The sequence below is a fragment of the Nannobrachium achirus genome (assembly GCF_963921795.1).
Source record: "Nannobrachium achirus genome assembly, chromosome: 3".
NCBI lineage: Eukaryota > Metazoa > Chordata > Actinopteri > Myctophiformes > Myctophidae > Nannobrachium > Nannobrachium achirus.
The window spans coordinates 3,195,770-3,215,268 of NC_137812.1; positions in this window are offsets into that span (position 1 = coordinate 3,195,770).

The following is a 19,499-nucleotide window of genomic DNA, read 5'->3' on the forward strand; positions in this document are numbered from 1 at the left end:
TGCTAACCACCTGACACGCTATAGGTGTTAGCAGTACATGCTTAGCTGTTATAGCTAATGGCTCACCGCTAACCATTCTCAAAATCGAGCGTTGTCAGAGACAGAGCTCTATCCATCCATCCAGTTGGGTCCTGCCATCCAGAACATCCTCTTTCTGGGATATGTCTTCTAGCTAATCAAAACATGTGCTTCCTACTTTATCTCCAGCAAAGAGTCAGAGCAAGTGGTTACTGGCATCACAGGGATCTCCATATTTGGGCATAAAGGGGATTTGTTCCCTCTGGCATCACAGGGATCTCTCTAACAGGGCATCATTAACACATTGCCTGCCCCACGTTTTTTATAAAACTCTTCCAAAACATGTCAGGGTTTTGGAGCATTTTGGCTCATTTCCAATGAATATTTTTGAAAATGTGTTTCTATGTCTATGGACAAATGGAGTATACCGATGGAAAGATTAAAATCTATACTTTCAGAAAAAAAATAAACGGAGTTTAAATGATGTTCTATGATTTTTCTATGAATTTATTAGCGACTACTGCTCCTGCCCAATATGGCCTAATTTGTTTAAAAAGGCTAGAAAAAGGCTTTTTATGAAACTAACTTGAATAAAAGTCTCTTATTGGGTTGATTTTGTTGTTTCAAGCCAATAGATGCAACTGTAGCACTGTGCTCAGTCTCAACACACATGCACACATGCACACATACACACATACACACGTGCACGCGCACACACATGCGAACAAGGACCATCCTCTTTGTAAGGAACCCTGTTTCATGTGATTTCCTAACTAATGAAACTCAGGAAACATCTTTGCACACATCTCTACATCTTTGCATAATCTTTGCAGTGCGCATGCATGCGCGCACACACACACACACACACACACACACACACACACACACACGCACGCACGCGCCCGCACGCACAGGGAACATTTTTTGCAACACATCTCTACATCTTTGCATAATCTTTGCAGCATGCGCGCGCGCGCACACACGCACGCACGCACGCACACACACACACACACACACACACACACACACACACACACACACACACACACACACACTTGGGCAGATCGTTCTTTCTTGTCCAGTAGAGGGCAGGCTACGACTACCAGTGGATGACCATTACAACACCGGATTTGGATCATTTTGTTTACTAAGTTAACTGTTGTTTAGCCAGCCACATGGATATAGTTTTACGAGCCAGCAGATGACTGTTTGTTTATCAATGGAATATTCTACAGCCAGGAGTGCACTGGGGGAGGAGGAGGTGACAGTGTCAGGTAGGATCAGGCTAAAGTAAACGCTGGGTTTTTCATTGTGTTGTGTCTGCAAAGGATCAGGCTAAACCCTGGGGGTTTCGTCGTGTTGTGTGTGCAGGGGTGTCGTGTCGCACCAAAATCTGGGCCCTGGCTACAAGGATTCACTGCGGGATTGTTCTTCATAGGGGGGATTTCAAAAGTAGCAGATCTACAAGCTCGCAGAGTGCCGGGCTGTGAGCTTGTAGATCTGCTATTTTTCAATAGCTAAAGTATAAAATAATTAAGTACCCTCCACATTGGGCCCTAGTAACTCAGTCCCACTTGCACTCCCCTCTTGTGACACCCCTGTGTGTGTGCGCATCTGGTTGAGTACACACTCCGTCTCCGTCTTCCTCCTCTCCCCCATTATAAAACCTAATACACTTTTTTCTCCTCAGCTGGCTAGCCTGGCTTGTCGCGTCTAAAACAGCTGCAGACTTTTCTCCCCCCCTCTCTCTTGTATTTGGATTGCCTGATAACATGTATTTCAATGCAGTTTTTTGACCTTTTTTCTTCATTCACGTGAATGACCTGGTTCCCTTTGATGTTGCCCTACTGTATTAAGTCACAGGCAGCACCGGAGCACCATCAAGTGTAAAACAATGAAAAGACTATAGAACGTTTATAAACGGGCTGGGCGGTAAATAGCTGGGCAAAATAGAACGTTTATAAACGGGCTGGGCGGCAGATGAGTTAATATTGATGACATCAGGGAACTCCATATATGGGCATGAAAGGGATTATGTTAGTGTGACATCACAGTGAAGCCAGAGCGTGATGTCAGAGCGGCAAACCCATTCTGGTAGAGTGGTACCCCTGACATCACAGTGACATCAGAGCATGTTGTCAGACCATAGAAATCTACACGGACGGACGGACACGGACAAGCTGTGACATTTCTCATAGTAAATTGCGACCTTCGGTTGCAATAATGTTGTATTACAATTATGTTCCTTTTCTTAATAACAAGTCAGTGAGTGATCAGTCATTATGTGTTGTCTAGTATAGGTGGCAGCCTCTGGACATTTCCACTGTTCCACCATCCATTTCATGAAGAAGACATCTTAAAGATATGGAGAAAAAAAACTCATAAAATCTATACATAATTCCATGTAAAGTGTGTGAGTGCGGCTGTCCTTCACATACAGCCCCTTATCGACTGACATGGCCCAACACCACACCACTCCACACAGCCCACTTGTGCCATGTTTTCCACTACCACGACCTGGGTAGAGTGGTGTGAAAGTGGTACTAAAGGTGGTACCAAAAAGTATCAACTCCTATAGGTCCGAGCTAGGCCAACAGGGCCAAACACTTCATAATGACTGATCACTCAATGACTTTTCATTTAGATCACCAGGATATCGTTGTAATGCATGATACCTTAATAGATTCTATTGTATTATAATCACAGTTATTGATGGGGTACGTTTGTGTAATGGAACATGTAGATATTTTTATGTACTATGGTGTGACTGTGTGGAGTGGTGTAGTGTGGTGTAGCGTGGTGCTAAAGCTGCAGTCGAAAAGGGGCTGTATAGCCTACCTGGAGAATCATCTTATCTTCTCACAAAACATGTGTGTTGATTTAATCAGCCAGTGGGGGGCAGCAATGTGTTTGGGAAACACTGGTCTAAGACCTCCCTCACAACACTCAGTTTTTGCAGTGGTGGAAAAAGTAGGTAGGCCTACGTACTCACATTGTTAACTTAAGAATCAATACTGCAATAGTGCATATTGCTTATAGTTTTTTTGTGTGTGTTTGTGTGTCTTCTAGCTGTGGCCCCATTATTGCTCCTTGCAGCTACAGTTTTATTTTGAATCTTACCCGTTGGCTGTTCCTATACTATGTTTTTACTCTTAACAATACTGATTTATCTTATCTTATCTTATCTAATCTTAACGCGCGCGCGCACGCACACACACACACACACACACACACACACACACACACACACACACACACACACACACACACACACACACACACACACACACACACACACACACACACGTCTGCTTGCCAGTGGTGAAAGTGGTTTGAAATTCTTGCCGGAACTGTCATAAATTGGCCGTGCGGCGAAGCCGCGCGGCCGAAAAAAATTTGGGAGGCTCTAATCCCCCAAAACCCCTGAAATGCATAGAAAACTGCATTTTGAAAGGCCCACCTGCTGCCCTTCTATAATAAGCCTCTTCATATTGTTCATTGTTCCATACAGAAGGGTAAGCATATATATATTGTTATATTTATTATATTATTATATATATTATTATTAATATTATTATAACCAGTTATCTAAAGTAACTAAGTAGACCTACATTTACTAAAGTACTGTATTTAAGTACAGGTTTTAAGTATAGCCTAGCCTACTTTACTGGAGTATTTCCAATACTTTTAATTCTACTCCACTACATCTCCCATTTCCAGATGCAGAATTGAATCATTTTGGTCTATTCTGCATTGCCGCATGCAGGCACAGACACAAGTCCTCCTAGAGATGGGATTTATGGCTCTTTGAAGTGAGCCGGATCTCTGGGATCCGTTCCTTTCAAAGAGCTGTTCAAAAGACATAGGCCTACATTTTGATACTTCTACTACTCAAGTACATTAACATTCCAAACTTCTACTTGATTGCAGTATTGATATTTCTAAAGAAATTGAGTAATTTTCCCACCACTGTTCATTAGAAAGGAACGGCTCCCTACTGTGAACCGAATCCTATCGTTCATTTCAAAGAGCCGTTCAAAAGACTCGATTCGTTCGCGAACGTCCCACCCACTCGCTCCGTGTCAAACAAACACTGAAACGCAAACAGACTGGATCACACTGACCTACACAAACCCACGGGAATAATTTAGAAGCACTTTATCAGAAAATATAACTAGTAACACTTGTGTAGGGGAGAGCGGGGTAAACTGAGACACCGGGTAAACTGAGACGCTCCATTTATCTTGGCAATGGAACACATTTGTGGCCATGTGACCATTATATTTTCAAGCCCCTTGAATTTCCCACTTGTCATGAAAAGAGAGACCTGATAGTGCTGTAGAAAACATGCTTTTTTCACAAAAATGTGTTTTTTGCATGTAAAAGTAAATTTTCTTGCTGTCAACATAATCAGCTGTTGTGTCAAAGCAAATTGATGCAGGGAGAACATTTTATATCATACATGTTGATGAACTACCAACTTATAAATCCATGTGATAGATGCTAGCTGAAGATTACCCTGAATTGATAAAAAATATCCCTTTTCCCAAAATGTGGCTGTGGGGTAAAGTGAGACAATTGCTTCGGGGTAAAGTGAGACTATCCTTAACATGAAAGACAGGGAGAAAGCTGTAAAAACCTAATTAAAGGGTGTACCAAACTAGTCTCAATTGATTCTTATGTATTTTCCCCTGTAGAATCCATTTTTGATATATATTTCTTTGTATTGTGCATAATTAATGAGATAATTAGCATATTTGACTAAATATGCGAATTATTTCATTAGTTATGCACAATACAACAATATACTTTGCAGAAATAGATTCTACAGGAAGAATTACATAAGGATCAACTGAGGAAAGTTTGGTAAACCCTTCTATACATTTTTTATAGGGTTTTTAGTTTTTTCCTTCTGCCCATGTGTCACATTATTTGACACATGGGTGGAAATGACAGGACAAAGCCTATTAAAAGAATGTCTGCTATGTACATTTTTGTATTGCGCATATTTAACCCGGTTAACCGGGTTTTTGTGTTTTTATGGTAGTTTTAAAGTGAAAAAAGTGAGTGGATCACTTTACCCCGTCGATTTCTCTGGTCTGTCTCAGTTTACCCCGGTCCTGGGGTAAACTGAGACACAAGACCACTTTTTTTAAAACAATCATATTTTCTCTGCCTTTTGTCTTGAATATGTTCTGATAACTTCCATTGTTAGGAAACATCCCAAATTACTGGGAAATGTGTATATTTTTACTGATATATCTTTTAGTTCGCCTCTAGGGGAGAAAATGTAAAAAGTGTCTCAGTTTACCCCGCTCTCCCCTACTGTATGTTAATCTGACTTTAGTATAGGCTATTGTTTTCTTCCTGGACGTGCGTTTGTGGCTGGCTATTTAACATGGGATTTTGACAGCTGGTTTCTCCTCTTCTTAACGGAACGCCGTTCCGGCCCCAAATGTTTTAACGGAACGGGGGTTCCGGCCGTTCCGGCTCACTTTCACCACTGCTGCTTGCTGGGATGGATAGAAGGATAGAGTTGCTCTGTTCCAACTCACGTCTGTGAGAATGAACAATCTTCAAGCTCGTTGCAGTTTTTAACTCCATCCAGTAGGAGGCCTCAATCAAATGTCGCACATGCACGCAAGCACGCACGCAGTCGCACGAACGGTACCAGGAGGAAAAAAGCAGAAGAAGAACAAATATGGTGGACTGTTGACAAGTAACGACAACAACAACATCCATAAAACAACCCAATTTCTTCTTGAACAGCGGCTGTTGAAGTGATCCACTCATGTCTACCAACAGCAGCAGCAGCGACTCGCTCCACGCCCAGCTGGCCGCGGTGATCGAGGTCCTGGCGAACACCGCGGTGGCAGAGATCTGCAAGCTGGTGGATGATGGCTACGCGGTGCTGCGGCTGGAGATCACCCAGAACCAGAGGGAGATGGACAGCCTCAGGAGGAAGCTGCTGCTCGCCAAGTTCCACACATCCAGACGGAACCACAACCACAACAACAACCACCTGGACAGACTGAGCGCTCTGAGACGAAGCAGCAGCAGCGCCGTGCATGTGAGACCACGATCATGATGAGTAGGGCTGTCACTACTAGCTGCAAATTACAATACTAGATTTTTTTTAATCTGATGAATCTAGGGTTGCAATAGGCTACCCGCCTACCTCCCATATGGATTCAATGCATCAACACGTTTTTTTTTGCTATCTGATTTGATTAAACAAGGGTCCATGCTCAAGCTCTTAGTGCGTATGACGTTTTGTATTTGGAGTTAACTCCGCCCACTTCGGCCGCCATTCAGTAGCGAAGTGTGATGTCACTTCCGTGAAATTGCGTGAAATGTCGCCCTCTACGGGGTTCATGATGGTATTGTTTTGTATTCAAATCGCCATTGGGGAATTTGAGATCATCGCATATAAGAACTGTGTTAAAAATATAAACACACCATGCTCTCGGATTGACCCAAATGGATATGAAGCATCGACTAAGGTGGAAATGTACAGATTTACCCAAAGAGTAACACAATAAACGCTAGAAACGAGTTACAACAGGCTATATCAGATATGAATGAATATCATAAACTATGCAGAACCCCCCCGCTGACAGAAACGCGCACATGGTGTGTTTATATTTTTAACACAGTTCTTATATGCGGTGATCGCAAATTCCCCAATGGCGATTTGAATACAAAACAATACCAGCATGAACCCCCTAGAGGGCGACATTACGCACAAATGACGACATGGCTTCGTTTCTCTATTGCTGAGGGGGACCAGTAAAAAAAAAAAAAAAAAAAAAAAAGAGACTGGCTGTAGTTGCTTCTCAGGGGCACGACGAGCCCTTGTGGGTGCCTGACTCGCAACTGGCTGTTGGCTTCTCTCTCTCTCTTTCTGATATGGTTTTCGAGTAACTGAGATGATTATGCTGGTCTAGGGTCAGATTAACGTACGTTGGATAGTTAGAGAAAGCACCTCTCTCTCTCTCAAAGCAAAGTGATGCTAGCTTGACCATTTCTCTCTCTCTTTCTGTTGTGACGCTAGCGTGACCATTTCTCTCTCTCTCTTCTGTTGGATAATTAGAGAAAGCGCACCTCTCTCTCTCAATGATAAGTGATGCTAGCTTGACCACACTGTTCTCTCTCAGATGATCTGCGTCAAGTGGCAGAGTTGACTGAAGTGTCTAGGCTAATGCATAGGCCTATTACACGTGAGGTTGCGGTCGGGTTGCGGCCAGTAAATCTGTCATAAAAATATATCTATTGAATATATTATAGGATATAGCCTACAATGATATTGAGCAAACAGTTTTGTTTAAAGAGAAAATCTGGCGTGGCTGAACAAGGAACTGTCTGTCAGTCAGACAGACCCATGATGTTTACCAGGATAAGAAATAACACTAGAAAAGTTGTTATTTTGAGAGAAATGTCCTGCACACTTTGATATGGTTTATTTTGATGATAACTGTTGTAGCCTACTACAATCTATCTCAATACATACAGTAATAGGATCGTCATGGTTAGGTTATGTAAACGTTGTAGTGCACTTGTTATTATTATTATTATTATAACGTCCCTCGAATATGGCGACGGGAAATACGTCATCTGGAGCGGAACTCCTGCCTAACTCCGCCTTACGCTCTAACTCTATAGCCCTAGAATGTCTGTTTAGAAGGGGAAATTAATACAGAAATAGCTGGACTTAAAGCCAACAAATCATTATTTTGAACGGTAAAGTAAATTATAATGCTTTGTGCCTTTTACTATCTTGTGTTCTTGATCATGCTAGCCGTATTTTATACTTTACTATTCGGAAATTGCATTAAATTTGCAATTTCTGTGTTAACTATGGGCTTTTAGCAGGGTTTTACCCTTCAAAACGTGACTTCAGCACAGCCAATGCATCAAAACGTTTTTTTTTTTTGCTATCTGATTGTTATCTGATTTTCCACGAGCGCTTCCAAACTCCAGGACTTAGAAATAATTATCACCTGAACCAAATTTCTTGATAGAAACTGGCTCATAACATGTCTATGCAAACACTTTGCAGATAGAAAGAGTAAATTCCAAGCTTTCCATTGAGCCGCAATATTGGTGAGGTTGACGTTGTTTAATACAATCAAATAGCAAAAAAAACTTTTGATGCATTGACTGCCTATGGGAGGTATTGCAACCCTAGATTCATCCGATTATAAAAAATCTAGTGTTGCAATTTACGGCTAGGACCGTTACCTAAGCCCCATGTTCCCTCAGCCTGGACTTATGGGCAGTACCCCATGGCATTGGTCCGAACGTCTCATTGTTGCGACGTCCCATTAGTCTGACGCTGGTGAATGCTAACCGGGTGAATGCTGACCTGCCAACGCTGGTGAATGCTAACCGGGTGAATGCTGACTTGCCGACACTGGTGAATGTTAACCTGCCAACACTGGCGAATGCTAACCTGCCAACACTGGTGAATGCTAACCTGGTGAATGATAACCCTAACCTCAGAAGTCCTGTTAGGGGAACCACACAAACAGAATCCCTGTTATGCCCATATATGGAGATCCCTGATGTCATCAATATTAAGCCCATATCTGTGAATGCCAATCGCCTAGATGTACATCTCAGTCTAACCCATAGACTATACATGTCAGTCTAACCAATACGTCCATATCTCCATATACATGGATCTCCATATGGGTAACTGGTCTGATATATATTAATAAAGGATAAAATAAAATGAAGGTTTATGTATGGGTATTCCCAGGTGATGCCCTGTTAGGCATCAACACATTTGTTGATGACGTCATGGCGCGCCCATACTGTACCATAGAGTTATAATGTACTGTACCTACAACGTACATTCTCTTCCCATCGCCCGCAGGGTCGCACTTGCAGGCCACAGAAAGCAACTTCCTCTGCTGTCACAGGACTACTGGGCTAGCCTAGCACTAAAGCTAAAGACACAAAAATGTATATAAATCTTTGCATATAAAAAATGTATTTCCAGATTTTCCACACAAATCTAGTTTGTTACATTACCATTGTTCATGGGAATATGTTTGTTTGTTTGTTTATTTGTTGAAATGGCGGAATCGTAAGAATTCACAGAGAGGGGATGTTGCCTCTCGCAGGGCAGCGGGGCTCTTTTAGTAAATACCATACAACGCCAAATTCATTGAATCGCAACTGTGTCTATGCAAATCGGTGTTGTTTGGAATGATGTCAACGGTTTGTGTTGTGTGTGACGTCAGACCAGAGCTCTGGTCAGCCTGAATAAGGTGTGAAGCAGTCTTTAAATGTGACATTCAATCTTCGTACGACCAAGAGAAAGTATTTACAGGAGACATAGACAACTAGAGGGGTAAAAATAGATTGACGGAAAATATATTAAACAAAATCTTTCCAGCCTGCAAGAGAAAAAGAACGCCTTCTCATTCACAGTTCAACTAGAAGCAGCGGTGACCATGAGCCAATCTTCCAAGACGCAGGTCTCATGTCCTGAGGGTCCATACGCCTTCACGTCTCAGGTCCTCCTCCATGAAGACACGAAGAGGAGGCACAACAACCTCCACTGTCAAGTGATTACAGACCAGTGTAACCAGCGTGATAAGAGTTTCAGTCAGATGGGTAACATGACGAGACACCAGCGCGTTCACAGTGGAGAAAAACCCTTTGTGTGCAAACAGTGTGACAAGGGTTTCAGTCAGTTAGGTCACCTTAAGAGGCACCAGCGTATCCACACTGGAGAAAAACCCTTTGTGTGTAAACAGTGTGACAAAGGTTTCAATGAATCACGTGACCTGAAGATACACCAGCGTACCCACACTGGAGAAAAACCCTATGTGTGTGAACAGTGTGACAAGGGTTTCACTACGTCAGGGGCTCTGAAGACACACCAGCGTATCCACACTGGAGAAAAACCCTATGTGTGTGAACAGTGTGACAAAGGTTTCACTCAGCTAGGTAGCCTGATGATACATCAGCGTAGGGGTGGGCGATATGGCGATAATTATCGTCTCGGCGATACAGCTTTGCCACGATAGGCCATTTCAGAATATCGTTTCTCTCGTGATACAAACAGTCATTTAGAAAAGGCTCTGGATATACAGCGAGTGCACGTTCCATGAGTCGCAGCTCTATTGCTTAATTTATACTTCTATAGTACGGTGGTGTAATTCGCCAAAAAGAACAGATCTACAAGCTATAACGTGTCGCGGCTCAACGTGTCATATAGTTTGAGGATCTATCCCCTGCTTTCACGGCCCCTCCCCCGTGCAGCACGCAGACAGGCTACAGAGTGTCTACAGCACTGACTGAGTTGTGATTGTGCAGGAGCACGGCACAGTGGTCCACGATTTAGTTTCACTTTCACGGGACTTAAAGCAGTGATGCAGCTTGGCCTGCATTCTTTGAAGCATATTTTTCATAATGGATGCATTAAACTAACAGGACGCAAACTACTTATCCGTCCTGCTATCGCTATCAGCCATCTCACTGCTTGCAAAGCTGAACTGTGCTGGAGTCTCATCCATAGCTGTGTGTTCTGGCAGTATTGATGAGATGATTTAGATCACCTTGTAAATCCATGCTTCTGTTTTTATTAACTATAAACAAGTAGCTATTTGCTGCTATTTGTAAAGTGCTTATGTTTTCACCATTGATGCATGCGTGTGTCGTCGCGAATCGCGGTGAAATCGTCGCGTCTATTTTGCGTCTATTACATAATTGGCTTAGTTATAAAAACCATGCCATTATTGTTAGTAGAAAAGCGAAAAGCTAGGATGATAATGAGTGAGTAATTCTCTAAAAATAAAGCTTGTATCATAACAAACCTCCTGACTTTGGTTGGTCATAAGGTAATTTGTTTTCCCTCAAGTTTCAATGGTAAGGCATGGGTTGTTGTCAACCTGTGGGTCGAGACCCCCAGAGAGGTCCCGCCAAATTGTTTTGAATATAGCCGATCTACAAGCTCACAACACTCAAAAAACATTTCAAGGGAACCCATAAAACATTTCTGGGACCCATTTGAATGACCTGAACCATCATCACACCAACTAGTAAATATTTTGAGGTAAAAAATGATAATTGTTTAATCAAAAATCTGAATGTTATCATTAAAAAAAAACATAGATTAGGCTATCTATCTTTCTATCTGCAGCATAAAAATGAATAGATTATCTATAGAATATCTGTGTGGGTGTGTGGGTCTAATAAACCAACCATAAGGTAATTTGTTTTCCCTCAAGTTTCAATGGTAAGGCATGGGTTGTTGTCAACCTGTGGGTCGAGACCCCCAGAGAGGTCCCGCCAAATTGTTTTGAATATAGCCGATCTACAAGCTCACAACACTCAAAAAAACATTTTAAGGGAACCCATAAAACATTTCTGGGACCCATTTGAATGACCTGAACCATCATCACACCAACTAGTAAATATTTTGAGGTAAAAAATGATAATTGTTTAATCAAGAATCTGAATGTTATCATTAAAAAATCATAGATTAGGCTATCTATCTTTCTATCTGCAGCATACAAATGAATAGATTATCTATAGAATATATGTGTGGGTCTAATAATCATAATAAACCTAAAAACTCGCATAAAACAGTATTGTGATAATATCGTGTATCGTGATACTGCATGAAGCATATCGTGATAATGCTTTTATCCAGTATCGCCCACCCCTACATCAGCGTGTCCACAGTGGAGAAAAACCCTTTGTATGTAAACAGTGCGACAAGGGTTTCAGTGTGTTAGGGACTCTGAAGAACCACCAGCGTATCCACACTGGAGAAAAACCCTTTCTGTGTAAACAGTGTGACAAGGGTTTCAGGGTGTTAAAGCACCTGAAGAGTCACCAGCGTGTCCACAGTGGAGAGAACCCTTCATCTGTAAACAGTGAGAAAAGAGTTTAAGTCACTTGGGTGACCTGAAGAAGCACCAGCGTATCCACACTGGAGAAAAACCCTATGTGTGTAAACAGTGTGACAAAGGTTTCAATCAGGCATGTAGCCTGATGACACATCGGCGTGTCCACAGTGGAGAAAAACCCTTTGTGTGCAAACAGTGTGACAAGGGTTTCAGTCAGCTAAGTAGGCTGAAGATACACCGGCGTATCCACACTGGAGAAAAGCCCTTTGTGTGTAAACAGTGTGACAAGGGTTTCATTGAGTTGGGGACTCTGAAGAATCACCAGCGTGTCCACAGTGTAGAAAAACCCTACGTCTGTAAACAGTGCGACAAGGGTTTCACTAGGTTGAGTTCTCTGAAGAAGCACCAGCGTAGACATTAGGCAGTTTAAGCAGACTATTCCTACAACCGCAACGTGAGGCGGAACTACGGCTGCTATGACGCAATCACTGTAGAGGTCAAAATTGTTAAGCAAACAGCCTTCCACAACGGGGTCTCACCCCTGTTACAGGGGAGTGCTCAGGAAAACGGTCTATACTGAACAGGCACTTGATTAGGGCTGTCTTGTAAAATTAGACGAATCGACCAGTCGTTTTAAGCCCCTGGAATCGACGTCAATTGTTTGAGGCGAGCCGCAGCAGCGTGATACACTTTCGCTGCAGCTGAGTGTGGTGGTGGTCTCGGGCTGAGGAGTAGCAATTGGCAAACTGTTTATTTTTTATTCGGCTATTATCTCGCACCAGCTCTTTTGATACAGCAGTGCTGTGCTCTGAGAAAATACAACCTGTGGAAATAATAAACAACAAGAATTTGTGCTGTCAAAGAGATACATTAATCTCCTCTCCGTCTTTCTACCCTGCTCCACAATTCACAATTATGCACGGCTGGACGCAATCTTATCGTCATTAGTGTACGCCGCTACCATGTCTCAATATGCACGGTAGTTCATGGATCTAATTCACTTTAATGGCTTAAAACATTGTTCACATTACTGTTTTATTGTATTATGTTGACGAGGTTCAAGCACCACTTGATTTCTTTTTTTTACATAAACGAGTCATCGACAAGTTAGATTAACCCCCGCGACTCGAGTCGACTTGATCCTGAGTCGAAGACAGCCCTACACCTGACCAACTTGTTTCAACAAAAACATAAACATATTCTCATGGACAATGGTAATGTAACAACCAGATTTGTGTGGAAATATAATTTATATATGCACAGATTTATATATAAATTTGGGTCTTTGACTTTAGCTTTAATGCTAGCCTAGTAGCCCTGTGCGAGCAGAGGAAGTTGCTTTCTGTGGGCTGCGATTGCGTCCCTGCGGGCGATGGGAAGAGAATGTACACTGTACAGACATACAGTAAGTACAGTCAATTAATAATTTGATTGGCTTATTGCGCATTCTCAGAATGACAAAAATATTAACTAATAACAGGCCTGTTTTGAATGCTAACCGGGTGAATGCTGAATTGCCGACGCTGGTGAATGCTAACCTGCCAACACTGGCGAATGCTAACCTGCCAACACTGGTGAATGCTAAACCTGGTGAATGATAACCCTAACCTCAGAAGTCTCAGAATCCCTTTTATACCCATATATGGAGATCCTTGATGTCATCAATATTAAGCCCATATCTGTGAATGCCAATAGCCTATATATATATATATATATATATATATATATATATATATATATATATATATATATATATATACACACATCTCAGTCTAACCCATAGACTATACATGTCAGTCTAACCAGTATGCCCATATCTCCATACACATGAATCTCCATATGGGTAACTGGTCCGAAATATATATTAATAAAGGATAAATATATAAGTTTATATATGGGTATTCCCAGATGATGCCCTGTTAGGGGAACCACACCAACAGAATCCACATATGGCAAAGACCAGTGGCCAAGACAGATGGCGCGACCTCGCCCAGTAAGACGTCTTTAATGGGACATCAGAACAATAAGTAGGGATGGGTATCGTTAAGATTTTAGCGATTCCGATTCCGATTCCGGTTCTGCTTATCGATCCGGTTCCTTATCGATTCTCTTATCGATTCTCAGCCCCCTCGCCATGCAGGGGGCTGGTCAGAAATAGTGGCCAATGGTCTTTTCTACCTCCTCCACTCCTTATTCTCCTCCTGTCATTTTCTTCTTTTTCTAGTTTTTATTTATATTTTTCACCCAAAAAAGCTCAATCCAACGTCCCGTTTTTGCAGTGCTCAGAATGTGAAGGCACAACTTATTTTTTTTACAGTGTAGCCCTAATATGGATATAATATTGATGCCAGCTGATCATTCACTGAAAGGCCTAAAGTTAAAAATACATACTACTGTATATAGCCTATATTTGTAATTGCTGTGCCATTGCTGCTATGTCTGTGTCACTGTTAGAGCTGCATGATTATGGCAAAAACTTTATTTTAAAATTATGGCTACATATTGAGATAATTTATTTCAAATATTATTAAAAATATTATTATTGAATAAATATTGTTTTAAAACGATTGTCTTAAAAGCTAAAATAAATAAGGTTGCATTTGTTGTTTTCAAGGTGAGAAATTTACCTTATGTCACAGTAGTCTGACTCTAGTCTATTCCTTTCAAATATTTAAGGGCAAAATATTACCTCATGACACTGTTCCTGTTGTTTGGGTTGTAAAACCTCTGTAAGGGACTTAAAATGTTAAATAATACATTTCTGTTGCTTAATGTACTTTGTGAAACTATCGGAGGATACTATAACGACTTTTAACGGGCTTCACCTGGACATGCATTGATTAATCCAGCGTGCGGACAGACACACAACGACACCACGCAAAGTGAACTGACTTTTTTTTTTTTCAACAACAGAGAAACGGGAGGTGGTTTTCCTTTGAAACTGGCTAAAATAAAGGGACATTTAGGCTATAGGATGGCTTTTTCTGTACCTTGCAGCCTTGCAAGAGCTTTTGCAAAGCTGTTGCTTTCTGTTAAATGAAAGTGAAAGTAAACTCCTTCTGCATGGACCGTCTGGAGGCAGGAAAGCCTGGTGACACGATGCTTTTTTTTTTCTCTTCTTCTTTTTTGAGACGACATTGACAGACACAGGATTATGGAATATATCCGTACATTGCAAAGGTAACCAGCACCATCTGTATTATGTAGGCTGCCACTATAAAGTAGACTGCCTGCTACTTGTTATGTTTGCTTTAGTTAGTCACAGGACCAGAGCATCAGACAACATGTTGGCTGCTTCTAAACAAGGCAGCGCGTCGCGTGTGTGACGTGATGTCATCGCGCATATGCAGGAATCGATAGCAGAATCGTTAAGGACATTGGCTAACGATTCCATGGAACCGAACCACGGGCAACCGGTTCTCAACAAGAACCGGTTTTCGATACCCATCCCTAACAATAAGACGTCGGACCAATGCCATGGCACCGTCTATTTTGGGCTGAGGGAACATAGGGCTGAGGGAACATAGGGTTGAGGGAACATAGGGTTTAATTTGGATGAACAATAATTGTTAGGGATTGAGGGAACATAGGGCTGAGGTAACAGGGTTGAGGGAACATAGAGTATCCTCTTTCTATCTTCAAAGTGTTTGTTTCATAAAAACCCAGCGTAGACATGTTATGAGTTATATCTGTCAATACATCCTAACAGACATGTTTTTGTTTCTAAGTGTTGAACTTCGGAAGCGCTCGTAGTGGAGTAAAAGTACAATATTTGGATCCGAGATGTAGTGGAGTAGAAGTATTGGAAATTGGAAATACTCAAGTAAAGTACAAATACCTAAAAAATGTACTTAAAGTGGGCGTGTCAGGAAAAAACAAGGTAAATCTTTGGCAATGTTTGGCTAAAATTGTTGATGACGTCATGGCGCATCCGTACTGTACCATAGAGTTATAATGTACTGTACCTACCGGTACAATGTACATTCTCTTCCCATCGCCTGCAGGGTCGCACTTGCAGCCCACGGAAAGCAACTTCCTCTGCTCGCACAGGGCTACTGGGCTAGCCTAGCACTAAAGCTAAAGACACGAAAATGTATATAAATCTGCATATAAAACATTTATTTCCACACAAATCTGGTTGTTACATTCCAATTGTTCATGAGCATATGTTTGTTTGTTTATTTGTTGAAATGGTGGAATCGTAAAAATTCACAGAGAGGGGATGTTGCCTCTCGAAGGGCAGCGGGGCTCTAAAGCGGGGGGCTTTTCACCTTTTAGTAAATACCATACAACGCTAAAGTAATTGAATCGCAACTGTGTCTTTGCAAATCGGTGTTGTTTGGAATGATGTCAACGGTTTGTGTTGTGTGTGACATCAGACCAGAGCTCTGGTCAGAAGCAGTCTTTAAATGTGACATTCAATCTTCGTACGACCAAGAGAAGGTATTTACAGGAGACATAGACGATTATAGGGGTAAGAAGAGATTGACGGGAAATATATCAATCCAAATCTTTCCAGCCTGCAAGAGACAAAGAACGCCTTCTTATTCACAGTCCAATTAGAAGCAGCGGTGACCATGAGCCAATCTTCCAAGACACAGATCTCATGTCCTGAGGGTCCATACGCCTTCACGTCTCAGGTCCTCCTCCATGAAGACACGAAGAGGAGGCACAACGACCTCCACTGTCAAGTGATTAAAGACCAGTGTAACCAGCGTGATAAGAGTTTCAGTCAGATGGGTAACATGACGAGACACCGGCACATTCACAGTGGAGAAAAACCCTTTGTGTGTGAACAGTGTGACAAGGCTTTCAGTCAGTTAGGTAACCTGAAGAATCACCAGCGCGTTCACAGTGGAGAAAAACCCTTTGTGTGTGAACAGTGTGACAAGGGTTTCAATCAGCTAGGTAGCCTGATGACACATCAGCGTGTCCACAGTGGAGAAAAACCCTTCATCTGTAAAGAGTGCAACAAGGGTTTCACTACGTCACCTGCTCTGAAGAATCACCAGCGTGCCCACAGTGGGGAAAAGCCCTATGTGTGTAAACAGTGCGACAAGGCTTTCACCGTGTCAGGTTCTCTGAAGGTTCACCAGCGTGTCCACAGTGGAGAGAAACCCTTCATCTGTAAACAGTGTGAAAAGAGTTTCAGTGAGTCAGGTGACCTGAAGAAGCACGAGCGTATCCACACTGGAGAAAAACCCTATGTGTGTAAACAGTGTGACAAGAGTTTCACTGACTCAGGGGCTCTGAAGACACACCAGCGTATCCACACTGGAGAAAAACCCTATGTGTGTGAACATTGTGGCAAAGGTTTCAACCAGGCATGTAGCCTGATGACACATTGGCGTGTCCACAGTGGAGAAAAACCCTTTGTGTGCAAACAGTGTGACAAGGGTTTCAGTCAGCTAAGTAGGCTGAAGATACACCAGCGTATCCACACTGGAGAAAAGCCCTTTGTGTGTAAACAGTGTGACAAGGGTTTCATTGAGTTGGGGACTCTGAAGAATCACCAGCGTGTCCACAGTGTAGAAAAACCCTACATCTGTAAACAGTGCGACAAGGGTTTCACTAGGTTGAGTTCTCTGAAGAAGCACCAGCGGATACACTAGGCAGTTTAAGCAGACTATTTCTACAACCGCAACGTGAGGCAGAACTACGGCTGCTATGACGTAATCACTGTAGCGGTCAAAATTGTTAAGCAAACAGCCTTCCGCAACGGGGTCTCACCCCTGTTACTGAACTCTTTGGTTCCCATGGCGGTGAGACCACGCAGCAGGCGTTGTAGACGCTACGTGGAAAGCTAGCCTCTGTCGTTGTAGGACGGCTGCGACGGCGGCAGGTTGATCTGTTGAGCACTGATCATTTCCGGTTACCGTTGTCATCTGCCGTTGCCGTTGCGTTGCTTAAATTCGCCACTGTTTTCTGTTGAAAATAGTCTGACACATAAGAGCTTCGATCAGTCCGATATTCCGATGACAAACCATAATTTCCACACTTCACACGTGGACGCAGATCTTTGGAGTGGATCAATGCAAGGGGACATGGATTATTTTCCAAGGACAGCACAACCGTGGGCATCTTTTGAGCACCCCGCGATGTATCCACTTCTGGCGAACATCTTTGTAACTACTCGTCCAGCGCATCAACAGACTAGAGTTTCACCGCAGCCATGGCTGACTGCGCCCTCTACAAGGGAGTGCTCAGGAAAACGGTCTATACTGAACAGGCACTTGACTAGGGCTGTCTTGTAAAATTCGACGAATCGACAAGTCGTTTTAAGCCCCCGGAATCGACGCCAATTGTTTGAGCCGAGCTGTTGAAAATATATATTTTTTTTTATCACACCAGTTACCTGTGGTGCTGTATGAGAGCGCTGAACTGGACAGTCATGTACTTCTTATTTAGTCCATCTTACTTCCTACTTCGTGTAACTAGACTTAAAAATAAAACCAGTTCACGTGACTTGAAAGTTGCCTTGATCATATTACAGGGGGCTCTTATTTTGAAGTTAACTGCTTTGAGAGGAAATGCGTCGACGTGTTGTTATTCTACTTGTTGCAGCTAGAGCTAGCCAAGACAAGCAGCGCGATACACTTTCGCTGCCGCTGAGTGATGGTCTCATGCTGAGGAGTAGCAATTGGCAAACTGTTTTTTTTTCTTCTTTTTTTCCCTTTTTTTATTGTCTTGCACCAGCTCTTTTGATACAGCAGCGCTGTGCGCTGAGAAAATACAAACTGTTGAAATAATAAACGACATGCATTTGTGCTGTCAAAGAGATACATTAATCTCATCTCAGTCTTTCTACTCTGCTCCACAATTCACAATTATGCACAGCTGGACGCAATCTTATCGTCATTAATGTCTGCTTTCTGTGGGCTGTGAGTGTGTCCCTGCGGGCAATGGGAAGAGAATACTGTACAGACATACAATACAGAGTACAGTCAATTAATAATTTGATAAGCTTATTGTGCATTCTCACAATGACACAAATATTAACTAATAACAGACCTGTTTTTTTTCTCACTTTTTTTAACTCTCCTACTGCCAGATTATTTATTTATTTATTGGGTCTGGTGCCATCAAAAACCGGCTTACCTTTGCGACGTTATAGTAGATAGATAGACATTTTTTTTTTTTTTTTTTTTATTGTGCAATAGTGCACTTTGGTCTGCCAGGCAGCAGAGGGCGGCGTCATGCGAGAATGAATGTGAATTTGCCTGTTATGTGATTCAGACCAGTCACTGGCCACAGAGCCTCACAGCCAGAGAAATCAACAAGGAAGTGAATTGGTCTCCGTTGATGTTAACGCATAATGGATTTTTTACACCATCACTGCGGAAAATGTGTTTACAGTACACGGCGGCGCGACCCCTCATCAGCTTCAACAAGGTAAACGAACGAACAAACGAACGCGAACGAGCGCCGTATTGGCGCGGAGGTCTCTTGAGAATTGGGGCGAACAGGAACGTCCAAAGTGGTATAAGAGTTAAAGGTGACAGTACTTTAAGTACAGTACTTAAAGGAGTAGTTCACCACTTTTCAACCTGTCTTCATATAATAGGTCCTCACTAATGTTCATGATACAATATCACAATTTTTTTCTACTCAGTC